At 40.8% G+C, this 21685-nt stretch overlaps 1 protein-coding gene across 1 annotated transcript in view; it reads right to left on the reverse strand.

The window, feature by feature from the left end:
- Positions 1-21685, reverse strand: part of LOC105025841 — a 200583-nt gene that overhangs the window by 23133 nt on the left and 155765 nt on the right. The window lies entirely within an intron of this gene.

Below are 21685 nucleotides of genomic sequence, written 5' to 3' on the forward strand. Positions count from 1 at the left end.
GGGTCCCCTCACTAATAGACAACATTGACATTATTAAAATCAATGGGCCCCATCAAGCCATGGACCCCATGAATCATACCCACCTTTCCCCGCCCTAGCTACGGCCCTCATGGTGATAGAGATAGAAACAGTGCTACTGATCACATTAGCAAAGTTTAGTTTTACGATACACTCCCCTGCCTCCCCAAGAAAGCTCTGACAGCATAGACACAGAATATAATGTCTGATCCAGGTGTATGTGGCCCTCCCAGCTGACAGATTAGGAAAGGTGCAGTATTGATCATGATTAAGAAACACTTGAACAAAATGGCTAAATGCTTTGTGCTTCACTGTAGTCGTAACCAGTTATAAGGCAGTATGAACCCTGCAGATAATTATAATAATGTTATTTTTTAACTAATTGATATACCAAAAGGGGAAGTGATTCCTAAGTGTCTTTGGAAGTGTCTTTTGGCAGTCCCATTCAACAATAAAGAAGGTATGTTCAAAATGTTGCCAGTATGGCTTTTATAAGGACAGTAGGTAACAAATAGATGATGTTGGGGCCTCAACCAGTCTCTGCCTAGGGGCCCCCAAATCACTAAAACCACCACTTAAATGATAATGCACAACATAACCACTAACAAGACGACACACTCCCAATTCAATTCAATACCTCTTCCCCAAATATGAACGCACCCCCCAATATGAAAACATAACCACTAATACGATGACACATTCCCAATTCAATACAATACCCCTTCCCCGAATATGAATGCACTCCCCCTAATATGAAACAACAACATTAAGTCAAAAAGGAAAGTGTGGGTACAAGACAATCATTGCTGATTGGATGCACAGTCTGTTATTCAGGGTGAACAAATAGAAAATTATTGTATTGCTGCTATAAGAAGGAAGAAAAATGTGTGTAAATAATTTGAGTAATGTAATTGAACCCACTTGTATTTCTTATTATCAGGGATTATTATCATATGAGCTCATCTCCAGAACACAGATTCGCCTGGCCTGATTTCCGCCTTAGATCATTACATCGTATTTGCATTTTGAACATTGACAGGAGGTTAGCTGTGCATGCAAGATCTTACTGTGAACTCATCAAATTACATTAATGGGAGATCATTTCCAGAGATCTAAACCGTCACCAGCTTTCTGTCGAATAGTCCAGTTATTTAAAGATGAAATTTGGATAATCAGCCAAAATAAATACTAAAACAAAAATAAATCAGCCATCAAATGTCCCTTTATTTCTTTTGTAAATGCGTATTTAGTTAGTGTTGAAAGTAGCAACAGTGTCAACACAAGTCAGAACTTGCTGTGATGTGTTGTCTTTTCCTACAGACTGTGATTAGAGACTGTGAAAAATATAATAATTGAGATGACAAATTCTATGAATACAATTAACTATGTAAGTAATTGAACTGCAAAACCTTTTTTGTTTTATTTTTATTTTGTTGTAAAAACTGGATTTTAAATGATACAATGACTATGGGGTTAATGACTAAGGGCTTTTCTTCCCTTTTTCTGAAAAAAGGCAATTAGCTAATTTCCTTCTGAGGTTTTTTGTACCGAAACAAAATGGATGAGAGATGCATCGGTAGCTTCTATAACAACATTTAATTTATTTTGCATTGCTGCATCAGATCGCTGAAGTAATCTACCGGCAAAGGGGCTCATTTATTAAATGATGGTGTGAAGAGACATTTGAGCTGTTTGGATTTGCAATGGTAGCAGAAGTGTCTCATGGTAAGATATTTCATCATTTCCGTTCAGATATTGTTTATAATTTTTGCCTTGCAGTAACTTGAGGGAACACAACAGAGAACATTTGGGGATCTAGAAAAAGTATTGAGTGGAAGCAAATTAAAAAAACATTGAAATGACCCCAAACAGAGCCCAAAAACAAGCACCCCAAATAATAGTCTTTCTATGCAAGACATACTCAGCTGCAACTGAATGTTCACTTTACATGCAGTCTATATTTTTTACAAAAAGGTCATAGTGAGCAGTTTCAACATTACCTACCCCTCCTCCCGCTTCTCTGACAAAAGCATGCAGCAACACAATTGTATCGTTTTACTTCCTTATTTTGAAACAGCGGTGATTCATTATCTTTCTTCAAATCCACTCTTCAGCACACCAACTAGGTAGAAGAAACATGTACAGTACACATTTGGGTTTCTCTAAATGAATACATTCTCTCCACAGTGTCTAATCAATAACCTCTCCACTACGCCTGTGAATGAACACAGAACAACATTCTCCTCTCAGTTATGAGCTTTGTGTCTCCACAGGTTCAATTGCCTCCATCTTTATCCTGCAGGCTGAGTTCCGTGTCTGTAAATTTGAGATGGGTGAAATTAGTGACAAAGTCAGACCCTTAGATAGTGGTGATAAACAGTGTCGGACCCTAGGTAGTGGTGATAAACAGTGTCTGACCCTAGGTAGTGGTGATAAATAGTGTCGGACCCTAGATAGTGGTGATAAACAGTGTCAGACCCTAGGTAGTGGTGATAAACTGTGTCCGACCCTAGATAGTGGTGATAAACTGTGTCCGACCCTAGATAGTGGTGATAAACAGTGTCAAGCCTCACTGATAATATGTTTAGTAGCAGAATAGGAGACATGCTTGCTGAATTCTAACCGGCTTTGCTGGGCATCTCTTCACTTTACAGATGGTTACCAGCATCACTGCTAAGAGAAGTCCACCAACTAACCCAGCAATTATCACCATGAGTTAATTATGTTCTGGGTGGGAAAGAGATTAAATAGTGGGGAGATGGTAACACACACACCTATATTTATAGATGCCAACCCCATACCTAATTTTGGAAACCGTAACTAGGCAACAATACCCACAGAGCACAACATTTGCATTTCTCTTCGAAAAGTTGCAGCACAAAACTACATTGGTTTACAAAGCTGACCACTTCCTTATTTAAATGGGCTGAAATGTACTTAAAGGGGTACACACACATGGCACTGGTGTGTCTAAAGTACAGTTGTGCTCAAAAATTAGCATACCCCGGCAGAAAATGTGAAATGTAGGAATTGATTTAGAAAATTTGACTGATCATGCAAGAAAACTGTCTTTTAGTTAAGGATAGTGATCTAATGAAGCCTTGTATTATCACATAGTTGTTTGGCTCCTTTTTAAATCATAATGATAACAAAAATCACCCAAATGGCCCTGATCAAAAGTTTACATACCCTTGAATGTGCGGCCTTGTAACTGACACAAGGTGACACACACAGGTGAAAATGGCAATTAAAGGTGAATTTCCCACACCTGTGGCTTTTTATAAAGTATAGTCAAATAGTCAATGAGTTTGTTAGCTCTCACGTGGATGCACTGAGCAGGCTAGATATTGAGCCAAAGGGAGCAGAAAATAACTGTTATAATATCTGTGTAACAAGGTAATGGAACTTTATAAAAATGGAAAAGGATATAAAAAGAGAGCCAAAGCCTTGAAAATGCCAATCATTAGTGTTCAGTCACTCATTAAGAAGTAGAAAATTCAGGGATCTCTTGATACGAGGCAGAGGTCAGGTAGACCAAGAAAGATTTCAACCAAAACTGCCAAAATAATTGTTCGGGATACAAAGAAAACCCACAGGTAACCTCAGGAGAAATAAAGGCTGTGGGAAAAGGTGTGGTTATTTCAAGGAGCACAATACTATGATACTTGTACAAAAAAGAGCTGCATGGTCAAGTTGCCAGATAGAAGCCTTTACTGTGCCAATCCCACAAAAAGCCCGGTTACAATATGCCCAACAACACCTTGACATGCCTCACAGCTTCTGGCACACTAATTTGGAGTGACAAGACCAAAATAGAGCTTTATGGTCACATCCATAAGCGTTATGTTTGGAGAGGAGTCAACAAGGCCTATAGTGAAAAGAATACCATCCCCAATGTGAAGTATGGTGGTGGCTCACTGATGTTTTGGGGGTGTGAGAGCTCTAAAGGCATGGGGAATCTGGTGAAAATTGATGGCAAGATGAATGCAACATGTTATCAGAAAATACTGGCAGACAATTTGCATTTTTTGCACGAAAGCTGCGCTTGGGACGCTCTTGGACATTCCAATATGACAATAACCCTAAGCACAAGGCCAAGTTGACCCTCCAGTGGTTACAGCAGAAAAAGGTAAGGGTTCTGGAGAGGCCATCACAGCCTCCAGTCCTTAATATCATCGAGCCCCACTGAGGAGAACTCAAACGTGCGGTTCATGCATGACGACCAAAGGCTTTGCATGACCTGGAGGCATTCTGTCAAGAAAAATGGGCAGCTATACCACTTGCAAGAATTTGTGGCCTCATAGACAACTATTACAAAAGACTGCATGCTGTCATTGATGCTAAAGGGGCCAATACACAGTATTAAGAACTAAGGGTATGCAGACTTTTGAACAAGCGTCCATTCATTTTTCTTTTTCTTTGTTGCCATGTTTGTTTTATGATTGTGCCCTTCTGTTATGACCTACAGTTAAATGGGAATCCCATAACAAATAAGACGTGTTTTGCCTACTCAATCATGGTTTCTTTACAAATCGTACATATATTATTAATTCTCCAAGCGTATGCAAACTTTTGAGCACAACTGTACATACTAATATTGTTGTACGTCAGTGTACTGAAACCACAGCCTAAAGTTGTGGTGAAATTGTGCACATTTGTAATGTTGAACTTCTACTAATTTGTGTTGGTATCTCCAAATCAAACGTGTACAGTTCTGTTTCCATTCATTAATTCCAAGCTATTTATCAGGATTTTTGAGTGTTGTGACATTTGCTTTGTCTACAAATTGTATTAGCGCAAGTAGGACTTATAATCAATGTTAAAAGATGTTGTTGGTTTACTTGGCAGTATCAAACCTCATTTGAAATATCTCCATTTCATCAGTATTTCATCAGTTTTTACTAATATTTACATTAAATAAAAGATATGATGACATCTCTTTATTTAATTTCTGTATTGTTTTTAATGGAAAACATCATATAAATAATTGTATACCCAGTTGAATGCATTTGACTGAATTACCAGTTCTTTGTGTGCACAATTTTTTCAATTCATTACTTAAATAAAACAATAGATAAATGTAAACATTTAATGTATTTACCATTCCTTTTTATTACTTACTTTTTATCTCCAGTTGATCTTCTGTTTGTTTGTTTTCTAAACCATCCCCTTGTGTGTGAGACAGACCGTGTAATGAAAAAGAAAATATAATATAATAATGTTGCTCAATAAAAGACATGATGACAAACAGTAGACATCAATTCATATACTTGCTGTGTTGTGTCAAATGAAAACAATACATCTGTTTTATAATTATCATTATCACTTATTATTTATATATTAAACAATAGAAAACAGCAAACAAAATATTGTTAACATTACTATTTTGTTACTTGCCTTTGATATCCAGTTGTATTATTGTGGTTCCTAAACTTGACCCATTAGAATTGTAGACCTCCAGGATGTATTGTCCAGAATCAGCCCTCTCAACATTGGTTAACCTGAAGGTCCCATTGTTCATAAAGAACTCTGATCTACCTTCAGTGGGTCCTTTGATGGACACTTGTTTTTTTTCATGATAAATATCTGTTCAGGACCTTGAGTACGGTTTTTCTTAAACCGCAGGTCACATCCACTGACACTCGTCATTAGCTTAAGATCCAGAGTTCCACCTAAAGCCACAAAACACTGTGATGACTTCTGAGTAGCATTACAGATGGTCACTGTGGAAAGAGATGTGGTATATGTGTGAAACTGATGGACAGGGAGAGAACAATATAATGTAATCATATCAGTGGCAATGACTCCTGACATCTCATTCAATAATTTCTGTGTTGTGTTAAATGGAAACAGTCAGGTAACTGTATAACCTATTTAATGCATTTTAATTAATAATTGTTACCATTTATATTATGTTACTTGCCTTTGATGTCCAGTTTTATATCTCTGGTTCCTAAACTTGTCCCTTTGGTGAGGATGGACATAGAGGTAGATGGAGAAACAGATAAGCAGAACAGTGTAATTCAATCATATCAGAAGCATCTCAATGAAAGACATTATGGCAAACATTTTACATCTCTCCAAATAATTGCTGTGTTGTGCCAAATGGAAACATTCATAAGGGTAATGGTAGCACAAGCCTCATGCATAAAGAGCCATAAGCATTTGACTGCACAACTACTTACATCAGTATAAATCTGTTTTAATTTCATCATTATTATCACTATTATTTTAACCATATTAAACAATAGAAAAAGGTACACAAACAAATATGTTAATATTACAATTTTGTTACTTGCTTTTGATATCCAGTTGTATTATTCTGGTTCCTAAACTTGACCCATCAGAATTGTAGACCTCCAGGAAGTATTGTCCAGAATCAGCCCTCTCCACATTGGTTAACCTGAAGGTCCCATTGTTCATAAAGAACTCTGATCTGCCTTCAGTGGGTCCTTTGATGGACACTTTGTTTTTTTTCATGATGAATATCTGTTCAGGACCTTGAGTACGGTTCTTTTTAAACTGCAGCTCACATCCCCTGTCATTGGTCATTAGCTTGAGATCCAGAGTACCACCCAAAGCAACAAAACACTGTGATGACTTCTGAGTAGCATTACAGGTGGTCACTGTGGCTGTGGAATTAAAGGTTGTGTGTGGAGGGGGTTGGGGGGCAAAAGACAGATGTCAGTACTATCAAAAAAAATGTGGACCACCATTTCACATCTCTTCTTATACAGATATTTCTGCGCAGTGTTGAATGGAAACAGTTCTACTAAGTAGCACCAATCAAAATGCATTACAGTTTTTTCTGAATGCTTAAACCCTAACCGTGATTGTCCTAGCACAATTTCCAAAACTATTACTCACTCACTGAGTTTGCAAAACTAAAAGCACAAACACTGCTTTGCACTCAGTTTGCAATTTTGTAACACACAATTAGCAAAACTGTAGGTACAATCCACTGCACAGCACTCTTTTTGCGGGACTGTAAACACAACTCACTGCTTTACACTCATTTTCCAAATTATCCAAACATTCATTCATTCATTCATCTTCTTCCGCTTATCCGGGGCCGGGTCGCGGGGGCAGCAGTCTAAGCAGAGATGCCCAGACTTCCCTCTCCCCAGACACTTCCTCCAGCTCTTCCGGGGGGACACCGAGGCGTTCCCAGGCCAGCCGGGAGACATAGTCCCTCCAGCGTGTCCTAGGTCTTCCCCGGGGTCTCCTCCCGGTGGGATGGGACCGGAACACCTTCCCAGGAAGGCGTTCCGGAGGCATCCGAAACAGATGCCCAAGCCACCTCAGCTGACCCCTCTCGATGTGGAGGAGCAGCGGCTCTACTCCAAGCTCCTCCCGGGTGACCGAGCTTCTCACCCTATCTCTAAGGGATCGCCCAGCCACCGTGCGGAGAAAGCTCATTTCGGCCGCCTGTATCCGGGATCTTGTCCTTTCGGTCATGACCCAAAGCTCATGACCATAGGTGAGAGTAGGAACGTAGATCGACCGGTAAATCGAGAGCTTCGCCTTGAGGCTCAGCTCTTTCTTCACCACGACAGACCGATCCATCGACCGCATTACTGCAGAAGCTGCACCGATCCGTCTGTCAATCTCCCGTTCCATCCTTCCCTCACTCGTGAACAAGATCCCTAGATACTTAAACTCCTCCACTTGAGGCAAGCACTCTCCACCAACCTGAAGTGGGCAAGCCACCCTTTTCCGACAGAGGACCATGGCCTCGGATTTGGAGGTACTGATTCTCATCCCCACCGCTTCACACTCGGCTGCAAACCGTCCCAGCGCATGCTGAAGGTCCTGGTTTGAAGGGGCCAACACGACAACATCATCCGCAAAGAGCAAAGACGAAATCGTGTGGTCCCCAAACCTGACACCCTCCGGCCCCTGGCTGCGCCTAGAAATTCTGTCCATAAAAAATATGAACAGAACCGGTGACAAAGGGCAGCCCTGCCGGAGTCCAACATGCACTGGGAACAAGTCTGACTTACTGCCGGCAATGCGGACCAAGCTCCTGCTTCGGTCGTATAGGGACCTGACAGCCCTTAGCAAAGGACCCAGGACCCCATATTCCCGAAGCACCCTCCACAGGACGCCTCGAGGGACACAGTCGAATGCCTTCTCCAAATCCACAAAACACATGTGGACTGGTTGGGCAAACTCCCATGAACCCTCCAACACCCCGTAGAGGGTATAGAGCTGGTCCAGTGTTCCACGGCCCGGACAAAAACCACACTGTTCCTCCAGAATCCGAGGTTCTACTATCGGCCGTATTCTCCTCTCCAGGACCCTGGCATAGACTTTCCCGGGGAGGCTGAGAAGTGCGATCCCCCTATAGTTGGAACACACCCTCCGGTCCCCCTTCTTAAAAAGAGGGACCACCACCCCGGTCTGCCATCCCAAAGGCACTGTCCCCGACCGCCACGCGATGTTGCACAGGTGTGTCAACCAAGACAGCCCCACAACATCCAGAGACTTGAGGTACTCAGGGCGGATCTCATCCCCCCCCGGTGCTTTGCCACCGAGGAGTTTCTTGACCACCTCAGTGACTTCAGCCCGGGTGATGGAAGAGTCCACCTCTGAGCCATCATCCTCTGCTTCCTCAATGGAAGACGTGACGGCGGGATTGAGGAGATCCTCGAAGTACTCCTTCCACCGCCCGACGACATCCCCAGTTGAGGTCAACAGCTGCCCACCTCTACTGTAAACAGCGTTGGTAGGGCACTGTTTCCCTCTCCTGAGGCGCCAGACGGTTTGCCAGAATCTCTTCGAGGCCAGCCGATAGTCCTTCTCCATGGCCTCACCGAACTCCTCCCAGGCCCGAGTTTTAGAAGTCCAAGAACTGAACACCGCTCGGGTTCAGATCAGGGGGGCCATTCCTCCCAATCACACCCCTCCAGGTGTCACTGTCGTTGCCCACGTGGGCGTTGAAGTCCCCCAGTAGAACGATAGAGTCCCCAGTCGGAGCACTTTCCAGCACCCCTCCCAGAGACTCCAAGAAGGTCGGGTACTCTGCACTGCGGTTCGGCCCGTAGGCACAAACAACAGTGAGAGACCTATCCCCGACCCATAGCCGCAGGGAAACGACCCTCTCGTTCACCGGGGTAAACTCCAACACATGGCGGCAGAGCTGGGGAGCTATAAGCAAACCCACACCAGCCCGCCGCCTCTCACCATGGGCAACTCCAGAGTGGTGAAGAGTCCATCCTCTCTCAAGGAGTGTGGTTCCAGAGCCCAAGCCGTGCGTAGAGGTGATCCCGACTACCTCTAGTCGGAACCTCTCAACCTCACGCACGATCTCATGATCCAAACACTCCTAGCAAAACTATACACATGTAGGGTTATTATTTACAGTATTTAGCCAACTGTCTGGCACACTGTCACATGTGAAAACTGTTTTAGATAAATAGTTCACTTTGCAATCAGCCTAAGCACTATAAAGAAGCCACAGGTGAGCTGTCCGTGTGGAGTACAATGGAGGGAGCAGGAAGAGTGAGAAGAGTGAGAATTAGAGGAGGCAGAGGAAGAGGACGTGGAGGTGAAGAAGCGAGAGGGAGAGGACGACAAGGACAAGGAGATGAAGTTAGAGGAAGAGGACAAGGAGGAGCAAGAGGAGGACGAGGAGGGGGAAGAGGAAGAAATGGAATTACTGATGACATCAGAGTTACAATAGTGGACCATGTAATCAACCATGGAACGACCCTGAGGGAAGCTGGCCAAAGGGTTCAGCCTAACTTGAGCCGCAACACTGTAGCAAGCATCATAAGGACATTTCAAAATGAGAATTGGTTAGTACAGACACTCTGCACTAAGTTTTGTAGCACTGCCATCCTCTAATGAGAAACACAACAATACCATACATGTACAAATACTGAAATTGTTACTTTACAGAATTGCTAGACGTCCAGATGCTGGGAGCAGAGGAAGAATGTTCACTGCAGAACAAGAGACCAATATAGTCAGTAGGGTGATTGCAAATAATTCCATAAGGCTATGAGAAATACAGCAGCGCATAATTGAGGCCGACACCACCTTCCAAAACATACACAATGTGACGATTTCTGTATTTTGTTGTGTACTTGCCCGCAACAGAATCCGAATGAAACAAATCTACAGAATCCCTTTTGAAAGAAACAGTGAACGTGTGAAACAACTGCGATATGACTATGTGCAGGTAAGTTATAGTTTCATTGGTACTGAATCTGGAAGTGCATACTGTAGTGCTGTGCATGGGCCTGCTGTGCTGCATTTGTTTTGTCTTGTCCAGAGAGTGATGGGGCTAGAGGCAGATGCCATGGGTCATGAGCTGCTTTTTGTGGATGAGGCAGGTTTTAACCTCACTAAAAAAACTAGACGTGGCAGGAACATTATTGGACACCGTGCCATAATCAATGTCCCAGGACAACGTGGTGGTAACATAACTATGTGTGCAGCTATAAGTCAAAATGGTGTTGTTCACCATCATGCAACCCTAGGCCCATATAACACTGCACACATCATTACATTCCTGGACACCTTACATGACATGCTCACTAAAGTTCAGAGACCAGAGCAGACCAGATACATCATCATATGAGACAATGTTAGTTTCCATAGGGCTGCTTTGGTCCGCAGCTGGTTTACAGATCATCCACTCTTCACTGCATTCAACCTCCCTGTAACTCTCCATTCTTGAATTCAATTGAAGAGTTCTTCTCTGCCTGGCGCTGGAAGGTCTATGACCATCATCCCCATCAATGCATAGCCCTTTTACAGGCAGTGGAGGAGGCATGTGGGGATATTGACCAGGGATCATGTCAGGGCTGGATACAGCATTCCAGAAGATATTTTCCCCGGTGCCTTGGACTAAAGGACATTGCATGTGATGTAGACAAAATTTTGTGGCTGGACCCAGAGAGACGACACAATGTAGACTGATTATTTTTTTTACTGTTTGTTTTGATGTGTGTAAATAAACACCAATACTTGAAGTTTGGATCCCTGTATGTTTACAGAACTGTGACAAAAGTATGACCTCAAACTGACATAGCCTACCTTGTGCACAGAGAAATCAAAAGCCAGATGTGTTTTTAATCATGCCATCAGTGTGTAGTTGGCGCATTGTGTGCTTATTAATGTGATGGCTTGTGTTAACTGTTTGATACGAAAATAACATTTTTACGAAGGTTTGAAGAGTTAAGCAATCAGAAAAAACTGTAAGTGCTATATATATTTAACTGAATCACTATGTATGTTTGTACAATACAAAGTTCAGGCAAGTGGAAAATGCTGAATAAAGGATAAGAAGCCTCGTACCATCAGACAGTCCTCTTAACATCAGCAACACTAGTCCAGTCACAACCTCCATGTGTCTTCACAGAGCAAAATCTTCTAATTCCAGTCAGAAAACAAAACAATGGTTTAAAGAGTCCCTTGGAAAATATTAAACTGGTGACTAAGCCAGAAAGGCGGTGATTATTGATGAATGTTGTTTGTCAGATAAGTGCTGAGGTGGTTGAGTCCGAATGGTGGTGTGGCATCTGTCAGCAAGAGAAGTGTGAAAAACAATGTCAGGTTACAGAAGACAGTGTGGTGTATTTTAGTCACAGGTTTCAGTTGCACATTTGTTTACATAGATGACCACTTCCTCTCTAAATGGACTGAATATTTGTTAACGGTTTTACACAATTGTCAATGGCATTGGTACCCAGTAAGGTATGTCAATTGTACCTTTATCAATTGGTACTGTACATCTGTTAGATTTTTTTGCAGTTCAGTGTTACTGTACCAACAATCAAATATTGTGGTAAGATTGTGCACATTTGTAAAGATTATCTTTTACTTATTTCTGTTATTTCTGTACATTTCTATTTACTTTCAGTGATTCCATGGCATTCATCAAGATTTTTATGTTGAGGCAAATGTTTCTAAACATAGTATTCACATCACACACGGTTTCAATCAGACTGAATATCTAAACATAAAAGGAAATGGATGCAAGTCAATGCAACCAGTTTAATGCACTTCATAGAATAACCATTAACAGTATATTTATTATTTTTACATTAAACCATTTTTAAAGGTAAACAAAATATTAACCTGGATTTTACATTGTAAAATCAATTACAAATTGTATTTGATGTGAGGGATCAGCTGGGTCAAGTGGTCCGACTGCGCCCTCTCCTGGAGATTGGCCTTAGTACAGCCACTACTGATAAGCTCACCTAAGGCCAATTGACTAATTATGTTTGTTCTTTCTTAAGGACTGACATGTCGGATGATGTTGCAGGATACATAATGTTCACCATGGCATCTCCAGACTTTTTCACGTTTTTCACATGTGCTCAGTGTGAACCTGCTTTCATCTGTGAAGAGAATGGGGCACGAATCCTGGTGTTCCCTGGGAAATGCCAATTGAGCTGCACGGTCCTGGGCTGTGACGATGGGTCCCACTAGAGGACGTCAGGCCCTCATACCACCATTATGTAGTCTGTTTCTAACAGTTTGGTCAGAAACATGCACACCAGTAGCCTGCTTGAAGTCATTTTGTAGGGCTCTGGCAGTGCTCCTCCTGTTCCTCCTTGTACAAAGGAGCACATATCAGTCCTGCTACTGGGTTGATGCCCTGTTCAACGCTCTTTTTGTGTAATCTCTTGGTGTCTAAGGCCACAAATGTAATTTCAGTTTTTCAATTTTTTTATAAATATGTTCACTCAGATATTCTCCAACAGAAACATATATCTCTGACATACCCCATATTTGAATGGGATCTGCCTGCAATATAATGGATAATGAATATATCGTTCCTATTAAAAAAAAAAAATTGCTTTGGGAATTCAACTCCAGGGCAAAATCCTAAGCCAACTTCCCACAGAAGGACATACTGTTGCAAGAAGAATGTTGGGAACGCTTTTCAATTATCTTCATTATTTCAAACATACAGTTGGATAAACAGTGTGATTTAAATAATAACACAAAGAAACGTGTACTTTTACATGTCTTAAAACACAAAATAAACAGCTTAGGGAAAGGGAAAGTAGTGACAGCAAATTCATGTAAAAAACCACATTACAAATTGCCATGCAGTTCTCCTGATCAATGGGGAAAAAACATGTTTGTCACTCAGGAAGGGGGACATGTCTTTACAAATAAACAATCAGTGGTTTGGGTCCCGAACCTTTACTAAACCAGTTAAATGCTTGAAGTGAATAACACTGGGAGACATTTTCTCCCAGCTCTCAACTTACTTTTCTTATTTTTAAGGCTGCCCAAAAAAATGAATGTCACTGCCACCCGTCCTCTTGTTCATGATGACACTCACTGTGAATAAAAGCTGACTGTAATAAAACTGCTTGCATTTTAACACTTGCACTTTAACACTTGCACTTTAACACTTGCTTTTCACCCTGTCTGCAGTTATACAAAGTCAATGGTAAAATGGCCAAATCCTTACAACACAACCCATGTTTGTGAATGTTTTCATTTGCAATTTCACTCATAAAGGGAATAAATAACAAATAGCAACGTAAACAATATAGCTTCTCCCTATCTGCGCACTCAAAGACGACCATAGGTGGCTGAAAGTGCAGTATGAATACGCTACAGTTAGCTTCCACTATCGACTTCAATCTACATCATTTAGAGGAAAAACATGTAAATACCACATAGGCAGCTGTAGTAAATGTTGCAAAGCAAATTACTGAAACAAAATAAAATGCCATTCATACCATTCATATTTGCGCGTTGAAAGAGTGACAGAAAACCGAATGTGCCGTCTCCCCATAAATGACAATGCGTTTTATGTCGAGTAATGTTCACCTTTATACTTCATAAAGTTATAAAACAAATTCTCTCAAAAAGCATAGGCGTACATTTGACCACTGGCTACCGTACCGTTATATCAAGTTATCATATAGGCCTAGTAATTCCACTAAAATAATGCAAAATAATAATAAACTTTATCATAGAATAGCATTTGGGCTACACTTACACTATTTTACAAATAGGTTGATTCCATCCTGATACCTTTCATCTTCTGAAAGTAATCAGACGATGAAATCACTGTCCATAATCATTAATGCCTCTTCTTTTGCTGTGAATCCGTTTGGCCATTTATTTTTCCTCAAAACAATTTCTTGTAGCTACTGAATGAGTCGCGCACGCTCTTTCTCTCTCTTTTGGGGAGGGGGTGACATGGATAGACTTTACATTGGTTGTTTTACCGTAGTCTGTGGTTGGTTTATGAATTGTAGACTTATAAACAACAGAATAAGAACAAGTATAATTAGTAAGGCTGCTGAGGGACTACAGGTTTTGTGATCACGATTGCAGGGCTTCTGGTTTATGACTGTACACAAACGAGAAGTAGTTATTTGCAGCAGAATGTCCTCTTTCAGCAGTGAATAAAAATGTTTTTCACCATGCTCAGAGAGACGTTTCCCTTTCGACTCTGCGCCTGTGTCCAGCCTCCATGACCGTGACAGAATGATCCACCAACCCAAGACCAAGCAGAACCTGGCCCTAACCCTTCCCAGGATCCAAGGTGGCGGCCAGGTCGGCACCCAGGATTCTGGGAAGGGGGGGGTGCTATGGGGGTCCTTGCAGGGGTGGGAGATTAAGCCCCTGCTTCCACTCATGGGGGCTCGTTGGAGAGCCCCTGCAGCTCCAGGTGCAGGAGACGGTGGAGGTGGTGATGTTCCCGTTCCTGCCCACCAGTTCCCAGTCCGGTACCTCCAGAGCCAGCACCTAGCACCAGGGCTCCTGCACGGATCCCCAGCCCAGAACCCTCTATAATGGTTTGGAAAGAGGTTCCTGCTACCATCCCCAGAGGGTTGGTCTGAGCCCCTGCTGTCACCGCCTACTCCCCCTGCTCCGGAACTCTTAAAGGAGTAAGTACAGAGACAAAATTCTCTTGGCATAATTTGCAGTTTATTTGCAAATAGAGAGACGCGTCAAAAGCTTACAGAATAATCCTCTGAGGAATCTCTGAGGTAAATACATGAACAGTCAGTATTTATTACAGTTAAAAGGGGTGTGGTAAGTTACTGCCCAGGTGTCCTATGTCAATAATACACATTACCTTTGCTCTGTCAATACCTAGGTTTTAACCAAGGGGCGGGCTGTCCTCCCCCACATTGGGTAACCTTTTCAACTCTGAAAAGGATATACAGCATCTGAACAAACAACATATACTCTGATGGGTTATACAGAGTTGAAAGATTTACGAGTAACCCTATAATCTGTGGGTACCAGTCAATAATGACCTTAAACAAATACTAAATCCCCCTCTCCTACATTCCTTTTCTTATCTAAACATGGGGACTCAAAACCTTTAACTCAGGGGTGGGCAATTAATTTTTACAAGGGGCCACATGAGAAACCTGAATTGTGTCAGAGGACCACAACAACGATAACTTGAACTTAATTCTGCTCAACTTTCTTCTATTGTAAAACGCACTAAATTATATATTTTGAATAGCTGGTACTGATAATCGGAAGAAAAAAACTATTCTGTAAATATTTATATTCGGCAATGTGAAATTGTGGTGTATAGGTCAAATAAGAAAACAAAAGCAATTATTGAATCAGTGCAATTTTTTTTTAACTTGTTAATCTCCACAAACAATGAAAAACAACAAACAATTTACCAAGTTTATAGAAATACAGCAATACAACAAACAATAACTTGTAATGTTTTCCACCTCATTTTACCTCTTCAGTGAGAATAATCCAGTCTGTTCTGGGCTTGAACAAGGGCATTGAAATCTGGCTGAATGTCTGAGGTGGCTATGCGAAGGACAGCTGAGAGGTGGTCATCAGTGATAGAGGATCTGTGTTTGGATTTGTTGAACTTCATCACTGAGAATGTCTGTTCACGTACATAGGTAGATCCAAAGAGGACTAGAATCCTCTGAGCATGCCTCCTCAGGTGTGGAAAGTTCTCCTCTTTGAGGGAGGAGTAAAAGTCCAGCAGTGAGACTGACCTGAACCTGACGCTCGGATGAAGTTAACTGTTTTAGTTACAGCATCAACAGCATGGTTCATTTTTAACACTGTCTTACATAACACTTCCTGATGTATAATACAATGCAAAAATGTCAATTTCTGCAAAGGGTTCATTACTGTCACTTTATCCTGCATTCTCTTTAAGTCCAACATTTATCTCAGTCAGATTTGGACAACCGTCTGTTGTCACACCTGCCAGCTTGTCCCATTTCAGTCCTAACATGTTCAAACATGCATTTACATCTGTGAACAAGTAAATACCAGTGGTTGTCCCTTTCATTAACTGCATGGCTGCCAACTCCTCCGTGATTTGAAAGTCTGCAGTTATCCCACGTAAGAAGATGAGTAGCTGGGCGGTGTCACATACATCGCAGCTCTCATCCAAAGCCAGAGAAAAATAGTCAAAGTCGGCCGCTCTGTTTTTCAGCTGAAGCTCCAAGTTTCCAGCGATGTCCTCAACCCGCCTCGTTACAGTGCGTCGGGAGAGTGACACGTTCTCAAATGCGCCCTTTTCACCGGGCACAACAACGCAACAGAGTCAAATCTCCTTAATAAACTCTCCGTCAGAAAACGACTTACTTTTTCTGGCGATTTTGTGAGAAATTACATAACTTGTCCTGACGGCTGCATCTCTGGGGGTGTGAAGTTTCGTAAAAAGTCCTTGTTGGGTTTGCAGTTTTGCTAGCAACGCATCAGACTCTCACGCGCGCTTTTCATCAGACACATTTCTGTTTTTATTCTCATGCTTGGTCGTGTAGTGGCGATTCAAATTATAATCCTTTAACACAGCGACCTGTGTACATCAGATTAAACAAACGCTTTTACTTTAATTTCTGTAAAGAAATACTTGGCAGTCCATGTCTTCGGCATTCGTTATCAACTTTTCTTTTCTTAGCGTGAGCCGACATCTTCAGGGTAACCTGGCTAGCGTCACTTGTCGCTGTTCACCTACACTCTCAGCTCACGCACGCATATACATCCATACGTCCATACGTCAGTAATACAAACGTAACACTTTTCAAAAAAACATTTCAAAAGGCCGAAAACCAAAAACCAAAACACCGAAAGAAAAGATTGTGTCAATTATTCGGTGGCCGAATTTTCGGTGCATCCCTATAATTTATGATTGGCCTCACGCGGGCCGGACAGGGACGTACAACGGGCCGGATGTGTCCCGCGGGACGGTGTTTGCCCAGGTCTGCCTTAAAGGAAAGTAATTTGAAGTGGACTTAAATCAAGGGAATCCCTCTAAGTATATCACATAAAAACAAATCAAAGTGCCTCCCTGTCCCACCAATACTATTTCCCCTTTCCCTGATATAAAATGTTAATATTACACAATCTCAAAGATTTCTAAAAGTTTTATCTTCCAAGCAACATCAAGCAGCAAATAATTTTGGTGGACACAATCTCTGACACCACAAAATGAGGTTTTAATGAAAGACTTTGCATTAAAGAATATCTGTTGTTTTTAAAGAAAAGCAATCTTATATTTGCATTGTTGCTCAACTCATCGACTTATTCATAGAGTTTCATTGACTATTTTCCATCTTGGTCCACTTAAGAGACTTCAGACCCACTAATGATTATCATCTGGGGAAAGGGACGAAGATAGAGTGAGCAACATGGAAAGGTAACCAGAATAAAATGAAATACTTTATCAAACAAAGATACAGACTCTTAAAGGTACATGTTGTATACTGGACCTTGAACTGTAGAAGTGGTTTTCGCCTTGTAAAACCAGTATGATCCTACACAGACTGTCAGCAAAATGAAGACCTCAGCAAGTTTCACATAAAGAAACACACTGAAGGAAAGTTCTGGGGGACAAAGGGAAGCAACTAATTAATCAAATCAACAAAGATAACACCTGTAAAAGGCCATTTAAGTAATTTCTCAGGGACAAACATTTAACACAAGTTGCTGCAATAAGGGTTTACTTGAGTAACAATAGTCACTCAATAATATTTATGCTGATTTTACCCAAATATTAACTTTTTTGTTAACTTGTGTTGTCAATTGCTTTTTTGGATTAGTCATAAATGTAATTACAAGAGGCAAATATAACTCTATTCTGGTCACTTGTCTCATATTTTCAACCTTCCCTCATTGTTTATTGGAGGCTACTAACTGTCCCTTCACACACACTAAGGGGCAAAATTCCCAGGGGTTCAGGGAAGGAAAAGTTGTCCCCCCAAATATAATTTGCGTGTTTATGTTGGTAGGTTTACAATTCCATTTAAAATGGGGCCAATGTGACTGTTAATGTACTTCTCTTTTAGTATTTGGTCCATGGATTCTAAGAGTATACTCTTAGAATCCATGTCACACTTTATGCATACTCTAATCCTCGCTCCCATGGTTTCAGTGAGTTTTGACATTATTTCGTGGCACTCTATTTTTCAGCCAATTGCTAAGCTAGCAATATTAGGGATCATGAGTAAGAGGAAGGAATCAGTGGATAACAGGACTTTCTTTACCAAAAAAACACATTCGTTTTTTGAAGCACCAGCTCCATTGGGCTTTGTTAGCTATACTTAGTAGCCTAGTTAATTTATTGTTCAATACTGCAGGAGATCACCCTGGCATTAATTAATTAGAAATGTTACAGCGTGAGGGATTTTTCAGATTTGTCTGACTGAAATATTTGACTAATATTTGACTGCAGATTGAAACTGACCCAGAGGCAGTGGACTATAATACTACAAATTAGCTCCCTAGATCTGTGTTATTATATAATTCTAGTGACAGCTTACCTGTTGTATGGTTGTGACTGCTGGTATAAGTGTTGGTTAGGGAGTCAGACCCAGGGCCCTTACCAGTGACATTTCTACTGGTGGAGGATGCTGTCACAGTAGTGGGGCTCACTGTTGTAGGGTCAAGACACAGAGTACTGACAGTGTCTTTCACCCACTCCAATATCCTCGTCCCATTTATTAAGGTGCAGTTAGCCAATCTAAGCACTGTGGGGGTTCAAACAAAGAGAAATTATGTCTTTATTGAATCCTGGTACATGAATGGATAGGGCTGTCTCTAAACATACATTTCCAGTATATATCATTATTACAATCATCATTACTTTCATTAATCAATCATATTATTTCTTGTGTCTGTTTAATTCAGTAAATGTAACCACATCTTACCAGGACGATGTGATATCTTTATGCTGTGGTTAGCGTTGCTGACGTGGTTCCTGACATGACAGGTGAGGATTCCAGACCAGCCTTTCTTCAGAGTTATGGTGTTTGTCTCATTACCAACAGTCCTCTCAGTGTCTATCAGTGGGTCTCCAATCAGAGTCCAGTTAAACTGGACAAAATCCCCCTTAGAGGAGCAGGACACCCTCATCTCTCCATCGGTCAGACACTTAGTGGTCAGCTCAGGAGTGGACACTGGGGCTGTGGAGGATATAAATGAGCTTGTGCTGACAGAGGATCCCTACAGCCATTACAGAAAGCTACAGAACCTATGATTGTATATTAAAATTCAGTTTAATAATTGTTTGGTAATGGCCCTTTCTTAGATGGTATATGAATATTCAGACCAGCGCAATGCTGCTCAGCACAGCTCAGTTTAGTGTAGTTATGAGAAATATTGTAGCTGTATTTATTGTCATATAACCATTGTTCAAATACGTGTTTTATAAGTAATTACACCAGGTTTGTTTAAAGAATATCCTGCTTGTAAGTTTTTGTAACACATACTGTTCTTGGTGTGTTTCAGTAATGTCTTACCTTCAATGAACAGGTGTAGTTGTCCAGAGTACAGTCTAATACCATTTTTAAATGTTTCCAATGTATACAGGTCTGAATCATTCCTCTCTGTAGTAACTATTAAAAATGTCCCATTGCCTTCAAAGAACGTTGATCTGTCCTTGATGTATTCATTGGCTACTACTTTGTTGTTTCTCATTTTGACTACCCATGTAGGGTTCCCATAAGTTTTTTTGAATATGTCAAATGCATCATATTCCATTGCATTAATGGGTATCTGGAAATAGAAACTTCCTCCCAGAGCTCCATAACACAGGGTTCTGTTCTGTGTTTCGTCACAGGAGGTCAGCATGCCTGAAAACCAAGATGAAAAATAGACCATGTATAATATTTCTTATTGTTATTATTTTTATTGTATTCATCATTGCATGAATCTCTTTCTGGTCATGTATACTATTACAGAAGATGCCACTGAATAAGGTTTAATTTGAACAAAAGCAATCATATCAAAGTCATAGGAAACATTATATTAGTATGCATCTATAGAGACAACCTTTGTATTTTCCGTGTTCTGAATATTGCCTCAATCTATCCCAAGTGGTTTGAGGTATTCATTGAAAAGGTGTTTCTGAGTATAATATCTAGGCCTTCAGTAACACAAAGATACTGGATCAAGTCATGATCTTGCTACATGTTATACAACCCTCATTATGTTATTATCTGAATAAAAGAAGAGGGAAGCCAACATATTAAGACAACACATAAAGAAAATAATACTTTTTAAGGCCATCTTTAAGACATCTCAAGACGTCTTTATGCCAACATCTTAGGCATTTTAAGTCATTTCTTATGATCTATCATAATGATCTATCATAAGAAATTACACTGGGTATTTTCTTACCATATGAAACTCCTGCTAAGATCACAAACAGTCCTAATACAGCCTTCATGCTCAGTCCTTCAGGAAAGTCCTCAAATAAACCCCTATTTATTAAGGGTATAAGTAAAACCAATGTGAAAGTGGTATGAAAGACAGATATTTATGCCTCTGTGACAATTAATTTTGAGGTATATTTATAGGTTCTGGTACTGAGGAAAGAGGAAGAACCTCATCAAGGTTTCACTTCCCCTTTATATAAGCAGCCAGGCTGGCTACATGGCTCTTGTGTCAAACAAGATATTGAATAGAAAAACGATGCTTCTTTTGCATGTAAAGATGTGAAAATTACAGTTTTGGGTTGCAGCTAATGGCTAGACCAACTGGATTTAGTTTTGTGGAACTATGTTACATGTTCTGGATTGCAAAATTGTGTTAAATTGTGTTTGTTTCTTTGATGCAGAATAAGATTTGAATTTGGAAATAATCCATAGGAACCAAAAAAGGCACCATTCTACCATTGAGGATGATAGTTAGTGTTGTGTTTCAGTGGGTCCACTTGGTTCTGGATCACTTCTACAGTTACCAACTGTCAATACTGTGTTATAAGTTATTGTATAATGTGATGTATGTTCAGGGAGATTAAAAGGGAAAATATCAGTAAATCAACAGAAACACAGTGACAGATACAGACAGTCTGGTTGTTGGGTTGTTTATTTTGTTACAAAATCATAAACTAGGACAAATATGGGTTACAACACAGATCATTTATTGACATTAACATTTCAGGTATGTTAGTAGCCTACATACAGTATAAAGTATGTAGGCTACTACATTTTGGCTCGTCTTAGGGAGTTTTTCCTAGCCACTGTGCTTCAACATTGTAGTTGTTTGCTTCTTAGGGTTTCAGGCTGGGTGTTTTGTAAAAGCACTTTGTAACAACTGCTGATGTAAAAAAGGGTTTATAAATAAATGTGATTGATTGAAAGCCATGCATGGAAGGTACAATATTTTTGGGCGGTCTTTGGTATAGGAAAATAGTTGACTACAGACTTGAAAATAGATGAGTCCAGACTATCAG

This window comes from Esox lucius, chromosome 4 (assembly GCF_011004845.1).
Source record: "Esox lucius isolate fEsoLuc1 chromosome 4, fEsoLuc1.pri, whole genome shotgun sequence".
In the NCBI taxonomy this organism is placed as follows: Eukaryota; Metazoa; Chordata; class Actinopteri; order Esociformes; family Esocidae; genus Esox; species Esox lucius.